The 24,075-nt window shown below is 39.5% G+C and overlaps 1 protein-coding gene across 3 annotated transcripts in view; it reads left to right on the top strand.

The window, feature by feature from the left end:
- The first annotated feature begins 241 nt into the window (after window positions 1-241).
- OSBPL8 (oxysterol binding protein like 8) overlaps window positions 242-24,075 on the top strand; it is an 84,004-nt gene continuing 60,170 nt past the window's right edge. Inside the window, exons 1-3 of one of the 3 annotated variants that reach the window (XM_026867256.1) lie at window positions 242-258; window positions 2,675-2,705; window positions 4,786-4,790. The gene's annotated coding sequence lies outside the window, so the exon portion shown is untranslated. Of the gene's footprint in view, window positions 259-2,674; window positions 2,706-4,785; window positions 4,791-18,690; window positions 18,760-24,075 lie in introns of those variants that run through there. The other 2 variants (XM_026867239.1, XM_026867247.1) reach the window with 2 other exon arrangements.

Below are 24,075 nucleotides of genomic sequence, written 5' to 3' on the forward strand. Positions count from 1 at the left end.
GTAAGAGGTTATGCTGCAGCAGAAGTTAAGGCAAAAATGCTCTCTTCCCTTAATGCTTATTCTTTACATTCACTTTCCCCTTTGGGGGGGGTGGGAAGAGAGAGGTCTGTGGATCCGGAGGGAAAGTCATTTAGGTCTTATGTTGGGGAGCCAAGATCCAAGGTCTACAACAAGAAGTTTTGGGATCAGTATTAGTGCTTAGACTTGTGTAATTTCCAGCTCTCCACATGCTGGACCATGAGTAATGCTCTGAATAAGGTATGTGCTCTTCTGCTATTTCCATTTCTTGTGGGGAGAGCTTACAACGCTCTGTGCTTCTTTGTGGTATTGCCTTCTTTTTTCCTCCCTGATCATACTCATTTCCAATTCAGGCAACATTATGGTAACATTGAAGGAGGGGGACAGAAGGAGGATTGAGGAAGACTGTTAAATTCTTACCTGAAGCAGCAGGTAGAGTTTATTTAGCATGACTGAAAATCTGGCCATGCTGCTTGTAGTTGTTCGTAGCTGTAAGGTGGATGTCATGCACCCATTGCTAATGGAGGAGTATCTTTTGTGAGTGAAGAAAACTTGCATCACTTTCCTAACCTAGTGGCTTCTTCTCTGTCAATGCTGAGATGGCCTTTTTGCTTCTCTTCCACCCCATCTCTGCGTAAGTAGGATGGTGAGGGCCTTTTGCTTGTTAGCACTATTGAGGAAAAGACATCTGGGATTACTGATTTTTCCTGTCATACATGACCTGTCTGTTTTCTCCTGCAACTCTAGCTGCATTGCCTGTACCTATTTCCTTGGTTACTTATCATCTCTCTCCTGCCTTGGTTGCCTACACTGGTCGTGGTTAAGTTGCTGCAGGGAATTTTCTGTCTCATTTCTTCTAACTCTAGGTACCATCTGACTAAGCGTGGCTTTAGCTGTTTTCAGAAGATTATAGTTTTAGAAGAGGCCATGATCATAATTCTGCATTCCCTCCAGATAGCTCAGACACTGTGGAGGACTACTGGCTGGGCTAGGGGACTGTGTTGTTTGGTTTTTTTTTTAAGTGATATGCTTGCCATGTTAAAGTAATACATGCTGTCTGTGTAGTATCTGCTTTACTGCAAGGACTTGCTTAACCTGTAGAACATAATTTGCCAGTGTGCACGTATATATTCGTGTGTATAAAAGAAGTGTACTAGTAATGTGTTAAGAAGCAGATGACCTCCTCTAAAGTGCTAGCTGGCAGTTGTCAGTGTAGGGCTCTCAGCTAGGTCTTAAGGCTGGCGCAACAGTAGGGGTAGCAGTGACATGAAATCCTTGATGTTATTTGCAGTCTCCTTTAGAAAAAGCAACTTTGATTAATCTGTATGATGCAAATTGTAGACTTTGAAGGCACCTTTTTGCTTTGATTAGTGTGTTTTAAAAAAAATTTTGAAGTTGAGTCTGCACCACACATGAGAAGTTGCATTTCTAAGCCCGTGATTCTAGCTTCAAAATTTATATTGAAAACTTTGCTAAGCTGTCCATTATGACCTGTTGGAGACTGAAAGATTCCTGTATTAGTACATATTTCCTGTACTGAAATTCCAATTTTATAATGTTTCTTTTGTAATGAAATTAAAATCTCATCAGTAATTAAAATGTATTCTTTGTGATTGTAGAGAAAGCCAATAAGCTAACTTTTGAATCATTTTATATGCTGAAAGAAGGACCCCACACTAACCTACCTGTAAAGATTTACTGCTTGCTGTTTTTAAAAAACGTACCTTGATTCTAACTTGAAAATAGGATTATTATACTTAACTGTCACTAACCTGTGCTGCCTTGAAAAGAGACTGAATCAGCATTAATGCAAACAACTATATTAAAATACCAGCAATAGAAAAACATTAGCAAAAATGTGCTTAAGGTATGTGATATTTACTAGTGAAAAGAAACCTCCTCTACACTAATGCTGATTCTATCTATGTGAATAACACACAAAATTACTGTTGTATAAGGAGAGGTTTTAGGATAGATTTTTGAAATCATAAGGAATCAGTGTTCTCCCTTGATGAAAAAAGTTCTCCTTTCATTACAAAAGAAAGCCTGCAGAGGCAAAGAAGCACCAAGTAGAAAGCTTATACATGCTAATCAAGGTAGAAAACAGAATGGAGAGCAATGAACTGCCCTATAAAATGAGAGAACTGATGAAAAACAAACCTGAGTGTACAGATGAGTCTGTACCATGTCAGCTGCTTGAATTAAATATTAACTATACATGCTGACTGTCAGTGCTTTAAAGAACAGCACTTGATATTCCTCCTTGGGCATAAGAGTAGTATTTTCTTTGAAGCTTAATGATTGGTTCCTTTCAGTATCAACTCGGTTTGGTTCTCAGATTCGAACAGGAAAATGGGCTTTCTTTTTGTGTAAACTAGGAACTGGTGTAAGAAAATGAGGGCTGTCATGTGAAAGGGTTTGTATTTTGGTAGTTTTGCTTTGTTTTATTTTTTAAATTTGTAGAAGACTTCTGTTCGCTGTTGGATCACAGGTTACAAATCATGCTATTTTGGTTTTCAGAGGCATGTTCTTGTTGGACTAAAACAACTTTTAGTACTTTTCCTCCCTTTTTTTGGCATATGAACTAAGTCTTCAGTGAACTTCAAAAGTTTTCCTTTTACATTTTATTATGGGTTTCTACTTTCTTCTCAAACAGAGATTGATTTTTATCAAAAAGAAGATTAAAGGTCATTATTTTCAAGCATAATAAACCAGTAAATGTATGTTGTAGCATTTATTGTAGCAAATATCTATTTTTTGTTAATAAAAAGTGACTAGAACAAAGTTTTTATGTATAGTTTTTGACTATTTTATTAACTATCAAATAATATTTAATCCCTCTTTATGAAATGAAGAAAACTAGTTGTGTTTTACATATTTTAAGCCACTTTCCTCTGTGACATGTTTTTGTAAATACAAAATTTTGTAAATACAACCCACTTACATTACAAGGACTTTTGTTACCTTATAATGTAAATATACTGAAATAACCTCTGTTTTATTAATTGTCATAAGCAGCATAGATGGAATCTATGCAAAAGTCAAATTCAGCTTATTGTTTTAGTTGCTCTATTCTGTGAATGCTTCCAAGTATTACCTGTCATCTTTCTCTCAAAAACAGAATAAATTACTTATATTTAATCTACATAGGATGTAAAGATTTTTCAATAGGAAGCTCAGAAAGGTATGTTGCAGATGTTGCTCTGCTTACCTTCCTGCAGTGTAGTGATTCTTTCTTCCCTTACATGGATTTATTTCTGACCTCTGTTCCTTAGTTATTCTGTATAATAGATTGTTGAATCCTTCTTCCTCATTACAGGTACAAGAATTCTTTATGCCTCTGAAATTCTTACCAGCATGACAGTTCTCATCTTTCTGTCCGATACATGTGTTGTTCTTTAGCAGAACTCATAACACTATCTTACGTTCAGGTTGCTGAAGATCCAGCAGAGAAATTACACTACTGCATGGCTTAGTCTGCTTTCAGAAAAAGAGACCAGTAACTCTTCTATAACACAGTGGTGACTCAGTGTTGCTCAGTAGCAATGGGAGCTCTCTCAAATCTCTGAATCTTTTAGTTTTTCACAGAATCATTCAGGTTGGAAAAGACCCTTGGGATCATTGAGTCCAACCATCAGCCCTACTCTACAAAGTTCTCCCCTACATCATATCCCCCACATCTCACCTAAACAACCCTTAAACACATCCAGGGATGGTGACTCCACCACCTCCATGGGCAGCCTATTCCACTGTCTGATCACTCTTCCTGTGAAAAATTTTTTCCTAATGTCCAGTCTGAACCTCCCCTGTTGAGTTTAAAGCCGTTCCCTCTTGTTCTGTCACTAATTCCCTGTGAGAAGAGACCAGCACCAACCTCTCTACAATGCCCTTTCAGGTAGTTGTAGAGAGTGATGAGGTCTCCCCTCAGCCTTCTCTTCCTCAAACCAAACAGTCCCAGCTCCTTCAATCGCTCCTCATAGGATTTATTCTCCAGGCCCTTCACCAGCTTTCTTGCCCTCTTCTGCGCTCGCTCCAGCACCTTGTATTGAGGTGACCAAAACTGGACACAATACTCCAGGTGTGGCCTCACCAGTGAAGAGTACAGGGGCACTATCACCTCCCTACTTCTGCTGGTCACACTATTTCTAATCCAAGCCAGGATGCCGTTGGCTTTCTTGGCCACCTGGGCACACTGCTGGCTCATGTTCAGCTGCTTGTCAGTTAGAACCCCCAGATCCTTCTCTTCCAGACAGCTCTCCAGCTCCCCAAGCCCGTAGCCATGCAGGGGGATGTTGTGGCCCAAGTGCAGGACCTGGTACTTGGCCTTGTTAAAGCTTATCCTGTTAACGTTGGCCCACCAATCCAATCCAACCTATCCAAGTCTCTCTGTAGAGCCTCCCTATCCTCATGCAGATCGACACTCCTGCTTAACTTGGTGTCATCTGTGAACTTACTGATGATACACTCTATGTCCTTATCAAGATCATCAATAATGATGTTGAGAAATAGTCCCAACACTGAGCCCTGAGGAACACCACTTGTGACCGGCCACCAGCTGGATTTAACCCCACTGACCACCACTCTCTGGGACCGTCCATCCAGCCAGTGCTTGACCCAGCAGACTGTGCACACATCCAGGCCGTGATCAGCCAGTTATTTATGAGAATTCTATGGGGAACTGTGTCAAATGCTTTTCAAACATCCAGGTAGACAATATCCACAGCTTTTCCCTCATCCAATAGTCAGGTCCTCCTGTCATAGGAGGAGATCAGGTTTGTCAGGCAGGACCTGCCTTGCATAAACCCATGCTGACTAGGCCTGATCCCCTGGTTGTCCATTATATGACTTTTAATGGCACCCGAGATGACCTGCTCCATGACCTTCCCTGGCACCAAGGTCAGACTGACAGGTCTGTAGTTTCCTGGATCATCCTTTCTGCCTCTCTTGTAGATGGGTGTCACATTTGCCACCCTCCAGTCCAATGGGATCTCCCCAGTTAGCCATGACTTCAGGTAAAATGTGGAAAGTGGCTTGGCAAGAACATCAGCCAACTCTTTCAGCACCTTGGGTTTTTGTTTATAAACTTCAGGAAGCTAAGACTTGTTGCATCTTAAGTAAACAGTGTAAAGGGTAACGTGACAGTGTATTGTTTGTGAGAACTATAGACTAAAGACAATGAGTATTTTTTAAAAAAAAAATTAAATACAGAATATTGTCTGGCAGTTGACCTTTTGTGAGGAGAGTATGTACAAAAGCATTTGTGTTGGCAGGCATGGTAGAGGAAAGGGAAACTAAAATGACAGAGACCTGATGTTACTCTAAGTGTATAAGTGTCCAGAAGCAATAGCTGAAACATGTCTGAGATATTGCACGTAAGTCTGGACTGTTACTCATTGTAGGCATTTTTGTAGACCTTTTTGTGGGTTTAAAAAATAAATGCTTACATTTCCAGTATTAACAATCAATTTAATTTCATCAGGGTTTTTTTACTGTTTGTTTCTCATAGGTGATTAAAATGTAAACTGCTTGCTTAGCAGATATTTCTATCTTAAAAATGCAGATTTAAGAAGCTTGGGTTGTCGTTCTTGCAAGATGAGTAGCATCTGTTGTGATTCATATGGCTTTGGGGAAAGTGGTGTAGAAGCAAGCTCTTGACTTGTAGAATGATTTTCTGAATATAGTTTAATGCCTTGATAAAGAAGATGATTGAATTTGAGCCTTTATCTGTGAATTCTTGGTTGGAGAAAAGGGACATGGTTTTTTTTGGCTGTGTGGGTTTTTGGTCAGGGAGCAGCTGGTATTTTCATGACTTGAAACTTTCAATACCTGACCTTCCGCAGCCTATACTGTGTGTTCAGGTAGTGGAAATTCTAGAGTAGTGAAAAGTAATTGCTAAACAAGTTTCATGTTGGTGAAAACTTGGAAAAAGACCTGAGTGAAGGAAGGTGTGTGTACGTTATTGGGGCTTTAACTTGCAATCTGAAAGCCCTCACTGAATCCTCACCTCTTTCTTCAGTGTAAAGTGTCCCAGGAGTTGAGTCTTAGAGAAGAGAAGAGATGATGGGACTTCTCTATTACGACTTAAGGGTGTAGTAGATAGAGTTTTCCACCTTCACTCAGCATCTGCTCTCTTCTTGACAATGTTGCTGCTGCCATCCATAGGGAATGAAAACCTGCTTTAGCTCTGGTGGGCTTTTTCTCCACACATTATGTGGATATATAGGATCATGTTTGCTTGAAATTTATTCTATGTTTTTAAAAAAATTAGGTTTTGGTTTGGTTTTTTTTTATATTTCCACGTTTGTCTGTTGTAGCCATCTTTTAGACAATTCTTCTGTGTCATTAACTGTTTCAGTTATACTTGTCTGACACCTCTAAATGCCTTTTTTTCATTCTCAGGTTTCTGCTTGGATAACCATGTTGTTTAGTGTCACACACAGTTACCTTGCCTTACAGTCTTCTTCCATATTCATAATAGTTTTATCTTTAACGCCATGTACCTCTCTCTTTCTTCTTTCATTTAAGCATATGATAGCATATTTGTTTTTCTTCTTGGCTGCTATCCTACCTGTCTTAGCAACTCAGAAACCTAGTAGCGTTATTCTGCTTTACTTTCTCTGGAGAAAATCCACGTGTTCACTGATTCAAGCTTACCAACATACATGCATATTTTGCTGTTGTGAAATTATAAATGTCTCTGCTTGAATGCTGTGCATGGCAATATTTGCTGCTTAACTTGTGTAGATCATGCTATTGTAACAGTGTGGGAGAAGCTGCAGTGGAGTTGTTTATGTCAGCAAGTGTTTGTCAGCTCCCTCCTGAAACAAATTACTGTACAAGGAAGTATAGTAACACTCCACCCAGTACTGTGTCCAGGGAGGTTATCAGCATAAATTAATTTGCTAGGACTTTACTTGTAGGATCCCTACTGCTGATACTCTGGTGGAATGCAGTGATACCCGAGGCAGCCTTGGACTTTTATGTTCGCAGACTTAGCGAAGATGCCATGTTATTGTGTCTTGGCTTCTGTTCCTCCTTCATCATTGTTTCTCATGCCTCTTGTAGTTCCCAGCAAATGTTTTGCTGAGTAGCGATGACAGTAATTTTGATCATAAGAGAAGCAGGCTGTCCCTTCTCATAGGAAGTGGAAGTGCTGGTCTTTTATGAATTCTGATTTGTGAGCCTTATGATGAGAAGCTCTCGTGCTTGGTGTCCTCGAAGAACCTGTTTGAGCTAGTATTTGTGTACTTCACTTGAGATGCCTAATGAGGCTGACAGCTAGGAGAGAGATTTTAGCTGGGGGAGCATTGAAATTGCTGTTGAGGTGGTTCCTAAAACTATTGATCTGTTAGTAATTGAGCCATTTTTCTACTCATTATGAAATAAATATGAACCCACCATGATGGCAGCATGGGATTTTCGTAGTTGTGCTCTTAAATCAATCTGTGCAGCAGAATCTGTAAGAGTTATAGCAATGGAATATAGCATCGTTTCCTCTTCTCAAAGAACTTGAGTTAAAATTTTAGAAAGAAGGGGAGTTATAGGTCAAGGGTGTATAGACCTGAATGCATGTTACTTGAACTACCACTTACACTTGGAAAACCTTATTTTTGTGAAGCTCATGCCATGCGTGTGAAGTGCTATGGCTTGGACAACAGGCCCAAGCCAGAGTTGACCTGTAGATGAATCCTATATATTTTATAACTGATAACCATTGTGCTAGTAGGTATTGTACTAGACTATAACAAACCACCTATGCTGATGTAAAAAGTGATAAATTGCTGAAGTATTGAAGCCTGAACAACAGGCCCTGAGCTAAAGATGCCATGTAGGCAGTCATCATTGGAATATGTATGCTTGTTAATGAAAGATGTAGTTTAAACACCATAAAACATGTCTATCCTGAATATATCTTTATCCTTCTTTGTGTGTGAATAAGTTAACAAGGCCATGGAGCCAGTTGTGTGGCCTTGTGACCAGATGTGTGACTTTGCTTATAAATAAATTAGATAAGCAGGGAAACTCCCTTAGCTTCTCCATTGAGCCCTGGCCAGGCTCTGGACTAATCTAGTGTGAGAGTGGAACCAGATGTTTCCCCTCAAAGCAAAGGTGCCAGTTATTCTGGCTTGTCTATCTCTGGTACATAAGGCTGGGCCAGTTTACAGCGACTTTGGCAGCCTCACCTATGTGTGGACGCACCGTGTAGGATTTCCCCCTTGCCGGGACAGGCTCTGCAAACCCTCGCTGTGACCGGGGCTGCCCAGCACCTGCGGATCTGGATGATGGTAATGTATGCAAGTGGTGATGGATCTTTCTTAATCACTATTCTCTCTCTTAGGTAGTAATGATTTGATGCATTACCCTGTATTTTCCTTTTTTTTTTTTTTTTTTGCTTTAAGTGCACTATTCTGTCTTACTGTATGTTTTCTATGTTACTCTGTTACATTATTCAGTTATCCCCAATAAAATACGCCTACTCTTTTCACTCTGCTGTCCAAGTTTAATTGGTATCCTTAATCAGCAAAACAGCGTGTCATGAAGTGGGCAAAGTCGCCTTTTGACAAAAATGACTCCTTCTGGGAGGTTCTACACAGAGAGCTTGTTGCTGGTGGACTAGGGCCATCTTAAAGGAAGGAATTGGAGAGATTAGCATGAAACTCAGGTGTTTGCTTTGCAGGCCAGTATTTTCTGGAAAGTCTGTGCCCTGGTTCCAGGCAGATTGGAAGCCCAGAGTATCCTACACCAGAACAGTACTTTCTAGTCAGGAATTTGAGGCTATTACATAAAACTTACTTTGATTTTGATCAGCTGAAGTAAAACGTCTAATTGTGCTCAAATCCCATACACAGGAAGAGTTTTTTATTGTGGGCCTCTGTTTTAAGGATATTATCTCACCTGCAGTAACTTAAAAACTTTTTATGTTTAGCTGGCATGATGGTACATATTTTTAGCTAGTTGGCTGAGAAGGGAGCAAGATTTTGGTTTTCAGATTAATATATCTTGCATAATTTATTACTAAATACAGTATGTTTCTCAAATGCTTAAGCTGAAGATTCTTGCGGCAACCTTACAGTATTTTCTGTATATGGTACTACTTAGCCGCAGGTTAAGGTAGAAAGCTGAGCTGTGTAGAATACTGCCATCTACAGCACGGCTATGTACAATAGCAGTCGAGTGAAATGTTTGAAATATGTTTAACTTGACATGAAGATGATTCTCGCTTTTAGCCACCTTATAAAGGAGCTGCTTTCAAAATGAATAGATAATTCAAGCTTGTGTAAATACCTGGACAGATGCTAGCTGAGCAGATATATTGTGCATATTTGAAAAAAAATGGAAAAAAGAAATAATGCCACTCTGAACTCCAGTAGTGAATGAAATTATATTAAGATATAGCATATAGATCACTGGAAACAGTACTCTGATGTTAAAACTGAGTAATAACTATAAAATGGTGATAATCAGCTCAGATTCACTAGAGAATCAGAAATCACTTCACCTACTTTTCCTTCCATTGAAAAAGTTACATTTCTACCTAGTGTTTTAACTAGAAAAAAAACCCCATGAATTTATTTGCTCTGACACTAAACACTAATAATGATGATTAATGTGAAGGAGTAGATGCAACAAGACACTATAGAGATGGAGACTTTTCTTCTGTTGTCATGATGTGACAGCCTCATACATAGAATAGCATGGAAGAATTGTGTTTTTAAGACAGCAGAGTTTCATACCTGGCTTAAAATCTTTTAGTATATAATGTGCATTTCAAGCTCAGGTGGTAAAGTGTGGAAACCAGGAATGATAGTAATTTACTTCTAAGCAAAGCTGCAGAGTACTTTTGGTCTGCACCTGTGACAGTATGTGTCAGGCAAAATAGCTCTAGTTCAGAGTCTGGATATTCTGAAAGGCTTTTGTAAGTGGCTGGGTATTGGTCTGCTATAATCTTTTGTTCCTTTCATTATTTAGGTGTGTGACTATAATCTTTTATGCCCTTCATTATTCAGGGGTGTGGTAATAGAATAACACAGTGATTGCAACAAAACCAAGGGGTTGAAAAAAAGCCCTGATCCATCAGCTAGAGATCCACATGCATCTGAATTTCATGGCAGGTCAACATGATGTTTTCTTCTGTGAGAAGAAATTGGAAAGTTGCTAAAAATGTTTTTGTCTCAACAATGAAGAAAAATTTCATATTCAACAAAATGTTTTAAAAGTTCAGAACCACTTTTGATCAGTTTAGAGCACTTCGTGTCTGTAAACTAGAATGCTGCCACTTGAAAATGGGCAATTGCTTGTAGTTTTATGGTGTTTCTTATTTTAAAGACAGTTGGATTTACAGAGGTGATCTCAAAGGACACTACCACTCTTAAATGTTCTTTTATATATTTTTAATGAAGCTTTCAATATGTAGGCTTTTACTTGGCTGTGAGGTCTCTCTGAAGACTTGCTTTGCAATTAAGTATTTTAACCTGGGATTTTCCATGCTTTTCACATCTAGGAAAGAAGCAGTTAGAGAGAAAAATGAGAATTCCAGGTTCATCTGCCTGTCTAGTCGTTCTGCTAATTTAGAAATAGCAACCATGGAAAAAGCAGGTTTGGCAACATAAATCGGAAGGAACTTTCCTTGTCAATATTCAATCCAGAAGGCAGAATAAATATGGATACCTTGCTGGGGGAGAATGTAGTTAAGCTCTCTGAATGTGAACTGTGCTATGCAAGCTGAGAATGAATTCTGGTCCATATTGATAGGATTAATATCTATTGTTATAGATAAGCACGAGAAAGTAAAATCAAACTTCATAGCCCCCCTAGCTCATCTTTATCCTTTGTTTCTATGCCTGGTTTTTCTGTTAAAGCTTCAGTTTTGCAAGAATCAAAGAGTGCCCTTCATCAACCTTAAATATTTCAGTCTTCGTGGAGAACTGAAGAGTTCTTCCGTTCTCTTTAGAGTGCAATTTATTTACGAATTATTATTATTTTTACTAACTAACAGATCCTTGAAGGTGTCTGAGACAATTGTGCTTTGCTGCTTTTTTTAATTGAATGCAGTATGTCATTCTCCAGTCCCAAAGTGGATAGACTGCTTAGCATTTTAATTGGTTTTCAAGCTGAATTCAGCTTTAATGTTCAAGGCCAAAGACAGGGTTATGAAGGTTAATTATACTTATCAACATCTGAAGACAGTCGATTCTTATTGTATATGAAGTGTTGGCACAGTGCTTTTCTCTGGGGGGAAAATAAGCTTATTTCATGATGTAACTGGAATGCTTCTGTGCTTATCTTGGTTAGGTGGTTTTGATGGATAAGCTTTGCGGTTATTTTACAGTTCTGTGCTTATAAATGGCATTGAAGTATCCAAATGACTATTCACTTATATTTTGTCAAGTTAATTGCACTCCTGGGGTTACTGGGTCTTAATTTCATATTTCATGCATGTTGTAGACAATCTGGATATAAAAAAAACCTCAAGTTATGAATAATGCAGACTTTCTAAAAGCTATCAGAGGAGTGTAAAATGTGCCACTGCATTAAGAACTACTACTGGCTTCTTGTGTTTTTTCCTCAAGTTGTGATCATTATAAGGAGGGGACAGCTCATCCTTCTCCAAATTCTGTTGAGGGCTGCAAAACAATGAAATCCTTTCTTATAGGAAAAATGATACATGCTAAGGTGTTTTTGAGGTTAAGGGGCTCTGCACACTTGTTGCTTTCATTGAAATCAGTATTACATGTGCTTTTGCTTGACAATTTTGGGTCAAAAACCCAAACCAACTTACATGTGTTTTCCTATACGTTCATTATGGGACTTCATGGAGAAATCCGAGTTCTTAATAGTTAAAGTTTCTAGTTGTAAGTACAGTGTACTTCCTGAATTTCACTGGTTTGTAGCTGTGACCACTGATTTTGGATATTCAGTCTGGTCACTCAGTTAATAATGCATTGAAAATACAGAACACGAGATTTCAGCAGTCACCCCTTTTAGCATAGCACATGGTTGGAAACGCATAGTGACAGTTACTCTTACAGCTACTTCTGCAAGAAATCTAAACAGGTACATTCAATTTTTCTCCTGACATCTCAGTGCAGTGTGTGAAAATGAGTGTCAGAGATGGGAGGGCTGGCTAGGAATAAGTTGGGACATACATTTCTGTTCAGTTAAAGCTCTGAGACCTGAGCTGTTGCTGCCTAGCTCCATTTACATTGTGAAGCACAGAAATTAGTGTTTCATTCTTTTCCTAAATACTAGACTTTGAATTACATGAGTGAGCTGCCTTCAAGGGAATAAAATGTGTAATGTGATACTTAGAGGTGTAGTTATCTGTTGTGTCAGAGATAGGGTATTGAATTGCTTTATGCTAATGTTATCTTGGTGGTTAAGCTAGTGTTATCTTGGTATTGTGTGTGATTTTAAATGTGAAAGTAAACTATGAAATGCTATTAAACTGATAACTCTTGTCAGCTTTGGTGACAATATTGGAATGAGCTAATGCTGTGATGGGAAGGATGTAGTTTTTCTCTTCTAAAAAATACATTATCTCTTGGAAGTATTCGTTCTCATATTTATTGTAAAAACACCAACTGAATTTGCTGGAGCTCCTAAGTGTTGCATTCTTTCTTCTGGGTGTTTGTTTCTGTCGTCTTACTGTCCATGGACTCCCAGACTGTGGTGTTTCTCACAACCTGCACTATGCTGTTCTGACTTCTCTTAACTAGCTGACTATTGAGGGGGATGGATAGAAGATGGTGAGGAAGCAGGGTTCTAAACCTCGCATCACACAGTCCTATGGGATTGCACAGCTGAGAGGGTAGTGTTCATCTTAAATCACATGCTCAAGCTATCTGATGGCACCCATTAGCCCATTTTATGGGAAAGAGAATTCCCAGTACTTGAGAAGACTGGGTGAAAGGGCAGGAGGAGGTGCCTTGTCCATTCAATGTTTGTTTGGCCCTGAATGGAATAATTCTGTGTCCAGGATGCTAGGTTTTTTTTCTCCTTTTGTTTTCTTTTCTGAAGTATTTCAAAGAACTTGCAAGGAAGTGTCAGACTTTGTTTTCCTGGCTGTGCTGTATGACATGACCTTAAAACCACTCCCTTGCTGTCAAGGAACAGAACCCTACTATGCTAACTATGACACATACTTTCTTTTCTGCTTGAATAAATATACCATCTTCTATACTGGTCCCTGAAGCAGAATGTTAAATGTACCCTGATAATGTGTGGTTCTTGCTATGTAGAATCTTCTTGTCTCTTCCCAGTACCAGGAGTAAAAAGCATTCTGTTCTTCAGAAATGGATAGCTTTGGGAACAAATATGTTTAACTCCTGGGTTTGAGGGCATTTGGCTTTGAGCCGTGAAAGGCTTGGCTTCTATTTTCAGCTGTGGCAAAAATAATTTTTATATAAGTTGCTTGTTTATGGTTGCCTACCTTAGATTATGCAGCAGTGTTGAGCTGATTTCTGAGGGCTATGAATTGCAGTTGTATTTGTATTGATTATGTTTGTATCTTTTCCATAGCTGTGTGTTGTGGCAGGCTAGGTGCTTCTCATCACCCAAAGAAATGTCGGGGGGGAGCATGTAATCTTTTGAATAGAAATGGGTGGGGAGACAAGAGGTCTAGTGCTAGGTCACTTCCCAAGTATGCAATGTGACAATATTTTACAGTTCCTGTAGATCAGGTTACATTGTTTAAATGCTATGGGTTCATCATCCTGAAAAAGCTATGTGAAGGTTCTTGCAGCAGTTACAAATTAAAGTTGACCAGCAGTTACTCAGTAGCTTCAGAAAGACAGGCTTGGATGTTTGGTGCTAAAAGCACTAGTCCTCGTTAAGCCTGTACAAAGGCTATTTGAAATATTTGTTTGTGACTTAATCCCCACAAAACAACACCACGCACAAAAAAGCCCGCTTCCCCCACCAGTACCCCCAAAAAACTCCCAAACCATTACCAAAAAATCCCAAACAAAAAAACACCACCTCCAAAAAAACTGTGAAAGATTGCAAACATGTAGAATAGCAGTAACACCTAAAAAAACAGCAGTTAGGTTCATCAGCTCATTTTAATTAGGCAAGCAATAAAGAGAAAAAAACTAAACTTGGCATAAACAATGGAAATCTAAATTAGACTTTCTAAATCTTTTTAATAAACCATGATGTGTAAGCCAGATACTATTGCTGCCTGTTTGAACCTGCTGCTACTTTAAGTTAGAATTTCTAGGGTTTTTCCTATTGCGGTAGACTTTTCTGACCTTTTGTTCTTAAATTCTCATACAGATATCCTGTATCTTGAAATTGTGGAAGCTACCTTCTAGCACTAGCCAAAAGAAAACCAAACAAAGGCCATATCTTATGTCATCAACACTATTTTAATATCAAGAAGAGACACTGCAGCCAAGATAAGAAGACTAAGTTGTACACAAGAATAAACATTACGTTCCTGTTTGAAATACCCACCATGTTTAATCCTGCAGAAAGTCCATTTCATAAAACCCTCTCAAATATAGAAATATAACTGTATTGCAGCTAAGCACAGCTCGACTGAGACTTGTTTGTTTGTGTTGTCTTTCACAACTTTAATCTTAGAATTTGCATTGTTTTTTCTATTTTATGTATCTCAGGTTAGAGCAGAAATTAGGATTATAGTTACTCTTTTAGCTGAGGCCCTATGAAGTGTGTTCATGGTTCTGATTAGCAGGAGCCAGAGAGGTAGTCTCAGTTTTTTGGTGAAACTAAGCCATTGGGGTATAGAAAAGCGGTTCTATAGGGATAGGTCTTCGGGAGCTCTGAATGAGGAAAGATGGTCTATTTTATTCACTTCACATTATTGCTGTTTCTCAACAGTGCTTGCTGATAAAAAAAAATATTATCACTGTTAGATCTGTGGAAGAAAACCAAAATATTCTCCAGTGTTCTTTTTAAATGAATGCATTTAAATCACATCACACTCAGAATCTGAATCACTGTATTCTCTGGCAGGTCTTAGTGAGTCACCTAAGACTGTGGGGTTTTTTAGTGCACAGAACCAGCTGCCCCTCTCCCCTTTATGAAACTGAAAGTGTCCTTTCAGCAGATATGAAAATTTAAAAGAGCTCTTAAGGTGTATTTCGCTTCTTAAAAATTAGTTAGCTGTCCTTTTCAGTTCTGAGAAGCAGCAATATGCACAATGCAAAGCAGAGATTAAAACCAGTAGAATTGCCACTTGGAAAATTGGTCCTTTGCACTGACTCAGTTTTGGAGGTATATTACTCATTTTATGAATTTGGTTTTCTTCTTCAGCTATAGATGTACATTAAGATGATTCTCCTCCCCTTCAGCTCTCTATTCAACAGTAACTATTTATATTGCTTTGAACTTGAGAACCCTAGTCACATTTGGATCAAATTGAAGTTGGTAGCATACAGATACAGAACGAAAGGATAATTTGTACTTGTGAGCTTACAGTCAAACACTGACAATTACTGGTTGAGTTAAGAGAGAGTAAGAAAAGTAAAGATTGGTATCTGCTTTGCTTACTGTAATTTCTGGGAAGGCTGTGGTGAAACCTCATGTGATAACCAAAAATGTGATACTGTAGGTCACTCATAGTCACCTCCTTATGTATTTCTGCTCTTTTGAAGTGTGTGGGTTTTGAGATTTTTTTTTTTGTGTTTGTTTTTGGGTATGGTCTGTCCTTCATATTATGAGTTTTGACTTTTATAGCTGGGTGAATCAGAGGATATGTATAGCGATTAATGTGGTATTAATTTGAATTTGCTTTAGTGTAACTTTGGATCTGTGTTGTCAAGGAATGTACTGAGAAAGATTTAATCACTTTTGAGGACAGTCATCCTATTCCTCCAGGTGTCTAACTCCTGCAAAGATGAGGGAGAGACCGTACATGAGAAAAGGGGGTGGCTTTCTTCCAGCAGAGGATTGTGTAGTCTTTTGGACAGTCTTGGAAAAATGTTCTTGTCCATCCCCCAACAATAGAGACTTTTTAAACATAAATGGTATTGTAACATAGGTAATACATGCTATAATGCCTGAGAGTTGCTTGGTGTTCATATTAAAACTGCAAATTGTTTGTAAAGTCTTAGTAAACAAAATGTTTTACAATGACTGTCTGATTGGGTACATATTCTGAAATTGTGACAGGCTGGAATCTTGCTTGTGATTGCTTAAGTCAGCTCAGAGAGAAGCATTGTAGGAAATCAGCTGCAATACCTTTTGATGTGGCAGTGAAATATTTCCGTATCTATGATCACATTATAACCAAGATATTTAGAGGGTTTCATCACTGAAGGTAGTATTCTGCATAATTTGAAGTATTCAGGTAGACTTTCAGAATCTCCTTACTGAGGCTTTTTCAGCACAATGAATTAGTTCTTTTAGGCGTAAAATGTTTTTCATAGGCTTAAAATAGTAAGTGTCCTTTTTTTCTTTTTTTAATGCTTTGATTCTGTATTTGACCATAATGTCTGTCAAGGGAAAAAGAGTAAAATGTGCCTTCTAGGAAAAGCAAGGTTGGATTTTGTTTTGGAAAGTTCCACTGAAGAAATCCAGATCTATCTCATGTCTCAGGATGGCAACTGATTCCACTTTGGCATCAGAAATGGAAGGAATTGTTCTGCCACCTATCCATCTTGTCTGTGGAAACATCTCTGCTGACTTACCTTACTTTTTCACTTCAGAGAAACCTTTAATAACAACACTGCTTCTTCTTTTGCCCTGGCTTGACTCTCTTCACTTCCTGCAGTAGTTTCCAGTTGGCATTGGGCAAGTCCATATCTGTAGATGTAGTCCATGCTTGCACAGGCTGTTATGGTTGGAATGGAGGTGGGTTAAGAGGCGGCCCTTGGTCATGCTTTACCACTGCTATGCCAGACCTGCAAGTAGAAAGGCAGGTGCGAAGTCCCATGGCCTAGCTCAGTTTAAACAATCTGTGTGTGAGTATATCTGTTTAAAATAATTTGCAGTAGTGGGGATTTCTCTGAGAAGAGGGTTAGGGGAAGCACCTGGCACAGACAGGCCTGTGGGCAGGTCAGAAAGGCAGCAGCTGTAGTGGAGATGGAGGAATCAAGGACCAGGTGTAGAGGACTCATAATCTCTTAAATCCTTTCAGCTGTGTCTAGGAGAGCTTGTCACACTGCAGCTTCATACAGCTGCCAAAATGAGAGATAAGAAATCACAGGGAGTACCAGCTGGCCCCACCACAGTGCAAAACATTTATTTTTTACTTTGAGATGACCATGAGTTGATTAGATATATGGGAGGATGTGTATGTGTGAATCTATTAGTAGTACCTGTACAGTTATGAAAGAAAACTTCTGATGCTGTTAGAAGAAAGGCAGGATTCTCTGACTTTCAATTATTAAATTTGTCATGTTGTTTTCTTAAAGCTTTTTTAGCTTGTCATCTTGGGCAGGAAAAATGCAAGGCCCAAATAGTGAATGTGCCCTTAAGTCGCAGTTCTTGTTCTTATGCTCAAAAGTTAGACGAGCCCTAGGTAAAACTGGCTTGTGGAGGCAAAGTGGATAATGCTCCAGGTAACTAGACACCTGTAGGTGAAGGAATGGGTGTTTTACCATTAAGACCAGCAACTCCTTTGAATCATGCGAGTAGTCTTGCAAAATTTACGTCATGAAGTCTGGGACTGGTTGGGGAGCTTTGAAGCTCCAGAACACCTGGGACTTGAGGTTTTTTGAGAGGATGTTGGGTTTTAGTACCTGGAGGTGACTCTTAGCACCTCTACTGTACTCCTTCATTTTTATCAGGGCAGGTTTGTCTGTGGAACACCTATTGAAAGTAGTAATTATTAAAGTTGCAGTGGGTATTCAGAAGTTAGCTCTACTTTTCTTGGTATTCATTGCAATCTATCGCTCTCAAAAGATAGCTGAGGTATCTGGACTCCTTTCCAAGTTTTTTCTAGATGAGAGATGTTTTCAAGTCTTGTTCTGGGTTTTTGGGGTGGCTTGGGTTTGTTTTGTTTTGTTCTTTTCCCCTTTCTGAAAACAGCAATACAGAAACAGAGGAAACAACTTTTTCTATATGTGTACTGTTTATTCAGGAAATGAGAAGGCAGGTGATGAAAAGGTGGAAGGAAGTGTTTCATAATGGTAGATTTGGTGGCTGATAGCATTAAGTGATCATAGTATACATGGAGGACATACCTGAGGCAGTTGTTGAGTCTGATGTAGTTATACTTGTAGCAGACTTTTGAGCATTCAAACAATGCAATTCAGAGTTAATGTAACAATGCAGTTGCCATCTATGACCTCCCCTATATTATTACTGGTTTTGTGAAGCTCTCCTGTTTGGCCTGACTTTATGGCCGAAGGAACTGAACTTAGAGATTTACTGAGCTCTCAAATTTATCTTCTAGAATATCAGAGTAAAACCTCTTCTTAGTTATTCCAAGTTCTTGTTAGCATGTGTAAGATGCTTAGCTCAAGAATTGAAGAAAATTTGTTATTTCTTTGTTACCAGATCTTTTGCTGAATCATTTGACCCTGTTGGCCTCTCTCCACTTTTACCAGGAACTCAGACTCAGTTCCTGCTTTCTCGGAACTGGTCTGAACAAACATGGGGTCCTTGGCATGCAGTGACATTGTGTCACGTGCAAGAAGCTGGCTCGATATGTGGCTTGTTAATGAAGCGTTCTTGGTGTGTGGACTTACTAACTGAGAGAGATGATCTGTGGCCTCACAGTACAATTGGGGAGCTGTATTCCCTCTGGCACACTGGGTTCAAAGAGCCTTGAAAGTAAGACCTGTACCCTTACTGCTTTCTGTGCTATTGCTGCTTCCCTGCTGCATGGAGCAAAGTGGAAGTGCCTTCACCCTATCATATGACTGCTGACTGAAACTTACATTATTTGAGACCCTTGTTTTGATCACCCCAGTTAAATTAGGATGTAGATTTCCTTTAATCTCTTAAAACTGATTCTATCCCCATTAGTCCTTTTTTTTTTTTTTTTTTTTTTTTTTTTTTTTTTTTTTTCCTTAAGCACTTAGATACCTTTCTGAAGAGTAGTACCTTAACTTCCTTATGGACCTTACTGAACTGAATGCACTGAAAACAGCACTTGAGAACTGCTTACCTAGGGGTCACCTGATGGCCCTGACGGGCAGCAAGTTGAACATGAGCCAGCAATGTGCCCTTGCCACAAAGAAGATGAATGCTATCCTTGGATGCATTACACAAAGCATTGCCAGCAGGTCAAGGGTAGTGATTGTTGCCCTCTGCTCAGCACTGGTGAGACCGCACCTTGAGTGCTGGGCCCAGTTCTTGGCTCCCCAGTATAAGAGAGACGTGAACATACTGAGGAGAGTCCAGTGAAGGGCCATGAAGACGATCAAGGGGCTGGATCATCTCTTAGATGAGGAAAGGCTGAGAGAGCGGGGGCTGTTCAACCTGGGAAAGAGAAGGCTCAAGGCGATCTCGTCAGTGTGTGTAAATACCTGAAGGGAGGGTGTAAAGGTGACAGAGTCAGGCTCTTTTCAGTGGTGCCCAGTGATGGGACAAGAGGCAGTGGGCACAATCTGAAAGAGGAGGTTTCCCTCTGAACATCAGAAAATCCTTTTTTACTGTGAAGGTGACAGCACTGGCCAGGAATGCTGTGGGGTCTTTATCCTTGGAGATACTCAAAAGCCACCTAGATGTCCTCCTGCAAAGGGGTTTGGACAAGACAACCTCCAGAGGTCCCTTCCTACCTCAACTATTCTGTGATTCCCTGTGCTTAAATAGCATTTCTCTGGTACTGTTGTGACTCTACTTTTCAGCAAGAATATAGGTGAATTTTTATACTTCTTAACACCAAAGTAAACAACTAGCTTTCCTTTCTCCTAGTATGTCTCACCCATGCTTGTTGCCACATTGATCTTTGAAGTCAATGTATTATGCCTGTGTCATCTTGAAGAAATTTGCTATATACTCTTAGCTGATACCCACCTTGGGCAATTTAAATGCATTAACTTTTTTTAGGCCTTAAGGAAAGAAGGCAGGCATCCAGCAGAGTTTAGCAGATCAGTTTGGAGGTCAGAGTTCTGGACAGCGCTTCACCTTTGAAAGGCTGGATCAGCATGCAGTAGGCATTTCACCGTGTCCTTGGTGAAGCCCGTTAGCAGGTCACAGGGGAGGTTGTACCTTGCCTATGAGGTACGATGCAGGAGTGTAAGAGGGTACGCTGGTACTATAACAGATCACAGAACAGTATCACCATGCAAATGCCATATCTAATGACGGTAGGTGATAGTACTTAGGGAGAAAGCTAAAACCTGCCTATATAATACAGTATGCAGGTGTTCAAGTAACTTGGTCCATTGATTACACAGAAAACATATTAGATTCAGGGGTCATCTCTACCACTTTCACTTTGTGCCTGCACCTTAGCTGAAATTCAGGAACTTGGATGGGGGGCAGCAAGGATACAGGAGGTAGCATAACAAGCATCTCAGGTGAAGATCTTGATCAAATTCTCCCAATTAGTCAAGTGTTTGAACTGAAGCTAGTATGTGGGAGAAGGGGAAGAAGAGTCCTTCTGTGAACTGAATGATGGTTTTAATGTTAGAAACATACCTCCAGTAGGGTCTTACTGCCATGGAGTCGGGGCTAAACTCTTAATATGCCTGGCACAAGTTACATGTTTGATGAGGAGCTTCTGTTATGCTGAAGGGAAGGGATCATCTTTCCTAATAGCCCCTTTATTCAGGTAAATTAACATATCCCCTAGAGTAAACACTCATATAATCTGGTTAACATACCAAATTTATAAGTCAATACAGAACATTGCCAAATCCACTTCTCTAATCTCTAAGAGTATCAACAAAGCCTTGTTGCCACATAGGCTTCTGACATGGCCAAGGCATCTGCCTTGTGCTGCTTTTGTTCTGTGGCCTTTGTAACTGTTAACTAAGAGAAAATCATGTAACATTATAGTATTGAGGCATACTTGTATGGCTTTTGAGATTTATGGTTTTTAATGGGTGGGAGTTGGGAAGAGGTAAGAAGTCAGTCACATGAGACTTTTTCTTTTTTTTTGAGTATGCATGTATATAGGTAGAAAAGATGCTGGTCACTCAGAGTAGTACCTTTCATTGAAGCGTGCTGTCCTTTGCTTCTGTGGAAGACCCAAGCAGGATTTTCCTATTCTCAAGGTGCAGCTAATTTAAAATAAGATTGTTACTAAAACTACTAATGGCTAAAGCAATCTATTAAAACAAATTAAGATGAAATATAGATGTTAATGGGACAGATTGTTGATCGTGTGGTAAGTGGGATGTATTTCCCTTCTGCTTTAAATACATGCTTCTGAGCTGATCACCCTAGATCATCTTTACAGTTGGAGAGAAATAGCTTATTTTGTGGCATGATTTATCCCATTGGTACAGGTGCTTTAAAATGAGCAGTATCTTTCTAAGTGCCAGTTTGTATCCACTGTCTATAAAAGAAACATAAGTGATTAGCTGGAATGCCATCATATAATTCTTTTCAAATAATTTCAGTTTGTGTGTGACTTTCTGAACAATTTAAGCTCTTAAAAGTGTGATTGTGAAGTAGGAACATCTGTCAATTAGAGCTTCAAACCAACTGAACTGCAAACCCTTGTGAATGTGGAGAGAGCAGCAAAGGCATGTTATTAAAGTCCCCCAAAAGCTAAAAAACCCAGTTATTTAAATTTGAGGTTGTGTCTTCCAATCTAATGTTTGGGTTAGGTGAAGTAGAAAAGAGCTCACTTGTGGAAGCACCCGTCATAATAACCTGGCTTCCTTAGCAAATAAATAAATAAATAAATAAATTCCCCTTCCCTACACTGATTGGAAAGTTATTTCAGAGCCTTGGGGCTTGGATGGTTGAAAACATTCTGTAATTTTCATAATAAATATGTTCTCCAAGTTTATACTTGTTTGACTTTTTGACAATATCCTTTTGCCTTGTCTTGCTTTCTGTGGTATTTATTTTAGTGTATTTCGGAAGCAATATTGTTCACTTCCAGCCTTCATTTTGCCAAGAGAAATAAGCCAAGATGGCTGTCTACTCATAAGCTAAATAAACAGTCTGGGGAAAGATAGTCCTTAACCATTTCTGCACCTGCTTTATTCTGCATGTCTGTTCAAGTATGAGCAGGCAGAATTTTCTCCCTCCTTCTCCCAGATAATTTCTCTGCAGGCTTTGGGATCCAGCTGGATTATGAGTTTCTTGGGGACCATGGGCAACCACGAAGATGTTAAGGTACCTGTCTGACGATACCACTCTTGAGGCTGAGATGAGGAGCATGTAGTGGCTGCAGTTATGTGAACAAATAGAAGAGCAGAATACATACACCAGGAGTGTTGACAATAAAAACAATGAGTTTTAAAATAAAGATGGGTTTAAAACTGCTTTAAGGGGAATGTTCCTGTGTCAGAAAAGATCCATTTATTTGGGTATCTGAATATGGCTACAAGTTTGTGTAACTAAAAATGCTAACTGCTTTAAACATCAGTGTATACATCTGTTTGCATTGCCACTGATTTTTCATCCTGTTTAAGAGAGTTTAGTGTTTCCATAAATTGCATATGTATGCAGCCTGCTGTTGCTGAATTGCATGCTAATAATAGAACCTAAAATGTGTGTGTGTGTGGGGAGAGTGATGACAAGGAGCAGTCTCCAAGAGAAGTTACCCGATGCTGCATCCTTGTGCTGGTGTGTGGAAGGTGCATGTTGCAGTGCCTGCTGCCCTGGGAAACAGAGCTTCCAGGGTAAATTCCTCTTTCTGTGGCAAAGCCATCTTTCATTTTATTGACTCAAATTAATCACTTGTAGTCATCTCCCTTCAGATGTCTACTGCTTCTAATTTACATGAAAACATCTAGCCACAGGCTTCCCCGTTACATGCCACCTTGGTAGTTAGTCAGGTACTTGAGTCAGATCCTCATCAGTCCTTTGAACTGAGTCATAGGGAACTATAAATTTTGCATTTTCTTCAGTGCACAGTCTTTCTGTTAAACTTTTTATTAATGCTTCCTTTTGTGTTTTAGTGGCATATGGCATGGTAACTTGCTATAGTGTGTTGATTCTGTATGTCCTTCCTAAGGGATTTTTAGTTCTGATGTGCTTTACATAACATATTTTGTTCTTGTATTATAATAAAAACACCGAAAGCAGTTGAACAACCGGTTGTTATTTATACTGAGATGTTTTCATGAGTGTGTATTTCCTGAGGCAGGCTTTGAATCACAAGATTTTGTGTACTCTTCTGGTCCTCTCCTTGTCCTTCTGTCCTCCTGCACCCAGGATGCTCCGCAGGCTCCCTGGGGGGGCTGGGATCCTTCCTCCCACCTCACCCCTCTGTCCTCAGTTAATCTGTTTCTGCTAAAGCTTGAGCTGAAGCTGTAGTTTTATGTATACCTTAAGCACAATATGCTAACATCGTAGCTTTAAGAAAAAAGTCACCATCTCCATGCTACCCCTGCTCTTACACAAGTGTTGGTTTAGCAACCTGGTTTGTAATTTAGCTGCTTCCTGCCCCCTCACCCCACCCAAGACAAAAAGGAAGAGAGGAAGAAAAAAAAAAAAAAAGTCCTGGGGTTAATTCTCTGATCAAACACTTGCTCTGGCTGGAGGGAAAGGCAGTGTGAGCATGGCATCATGGAGGGTGCAGCCACAGGGTGTTCTCCCTGGGGGATACTGGTTTACAGTTTTGAACTGGCCAGTTTACAGGTGTCGTGTCCACTTGTATCTTTTGCTGATGGGAGCCTTGGAGAAGGAACCAGAGCAATGGACTGTAGATGGGCATCTCTGTAGGCATCCCATTTTGATCTGCTTCTCTCCTGAAACCCACTAAATGAATGAACAGTTCAGGCATGTTTTTTTCACTGAGTTTTACTTGATTCCAGGCTGTTTTCTTGTCTCACCGGTAACTTCAAATGTGGTGTGAATACTAAGATTTACTGTAGCTTTCATTCTCTAGAAAAGAAAGTAAATAGGAAATATCTCCACAATGAGACATTGCTTTCTGGCTGTGTTGTGTTGACTGCCGGCTGAGCACCTGCTCTGCCAGAGAGGGTGCGGGTTTGCACAAATGATTTAATTTCTGTG

The sequence above is a fragment of the Athene cunicularia genome (assembly GCF_003259725.1).
Source record: "Athene cunicularia isolate RWA chromosome 1 unlocalized genomic scaffold, athCun1 chr1_part2, whole genome shotgun sequence".
Taxonomy (NCBI): Eukaryota; Metazoa; Chordata; class Aves; order Strigiformes; family Strigidae; genus Athene; species Athene cunicularia.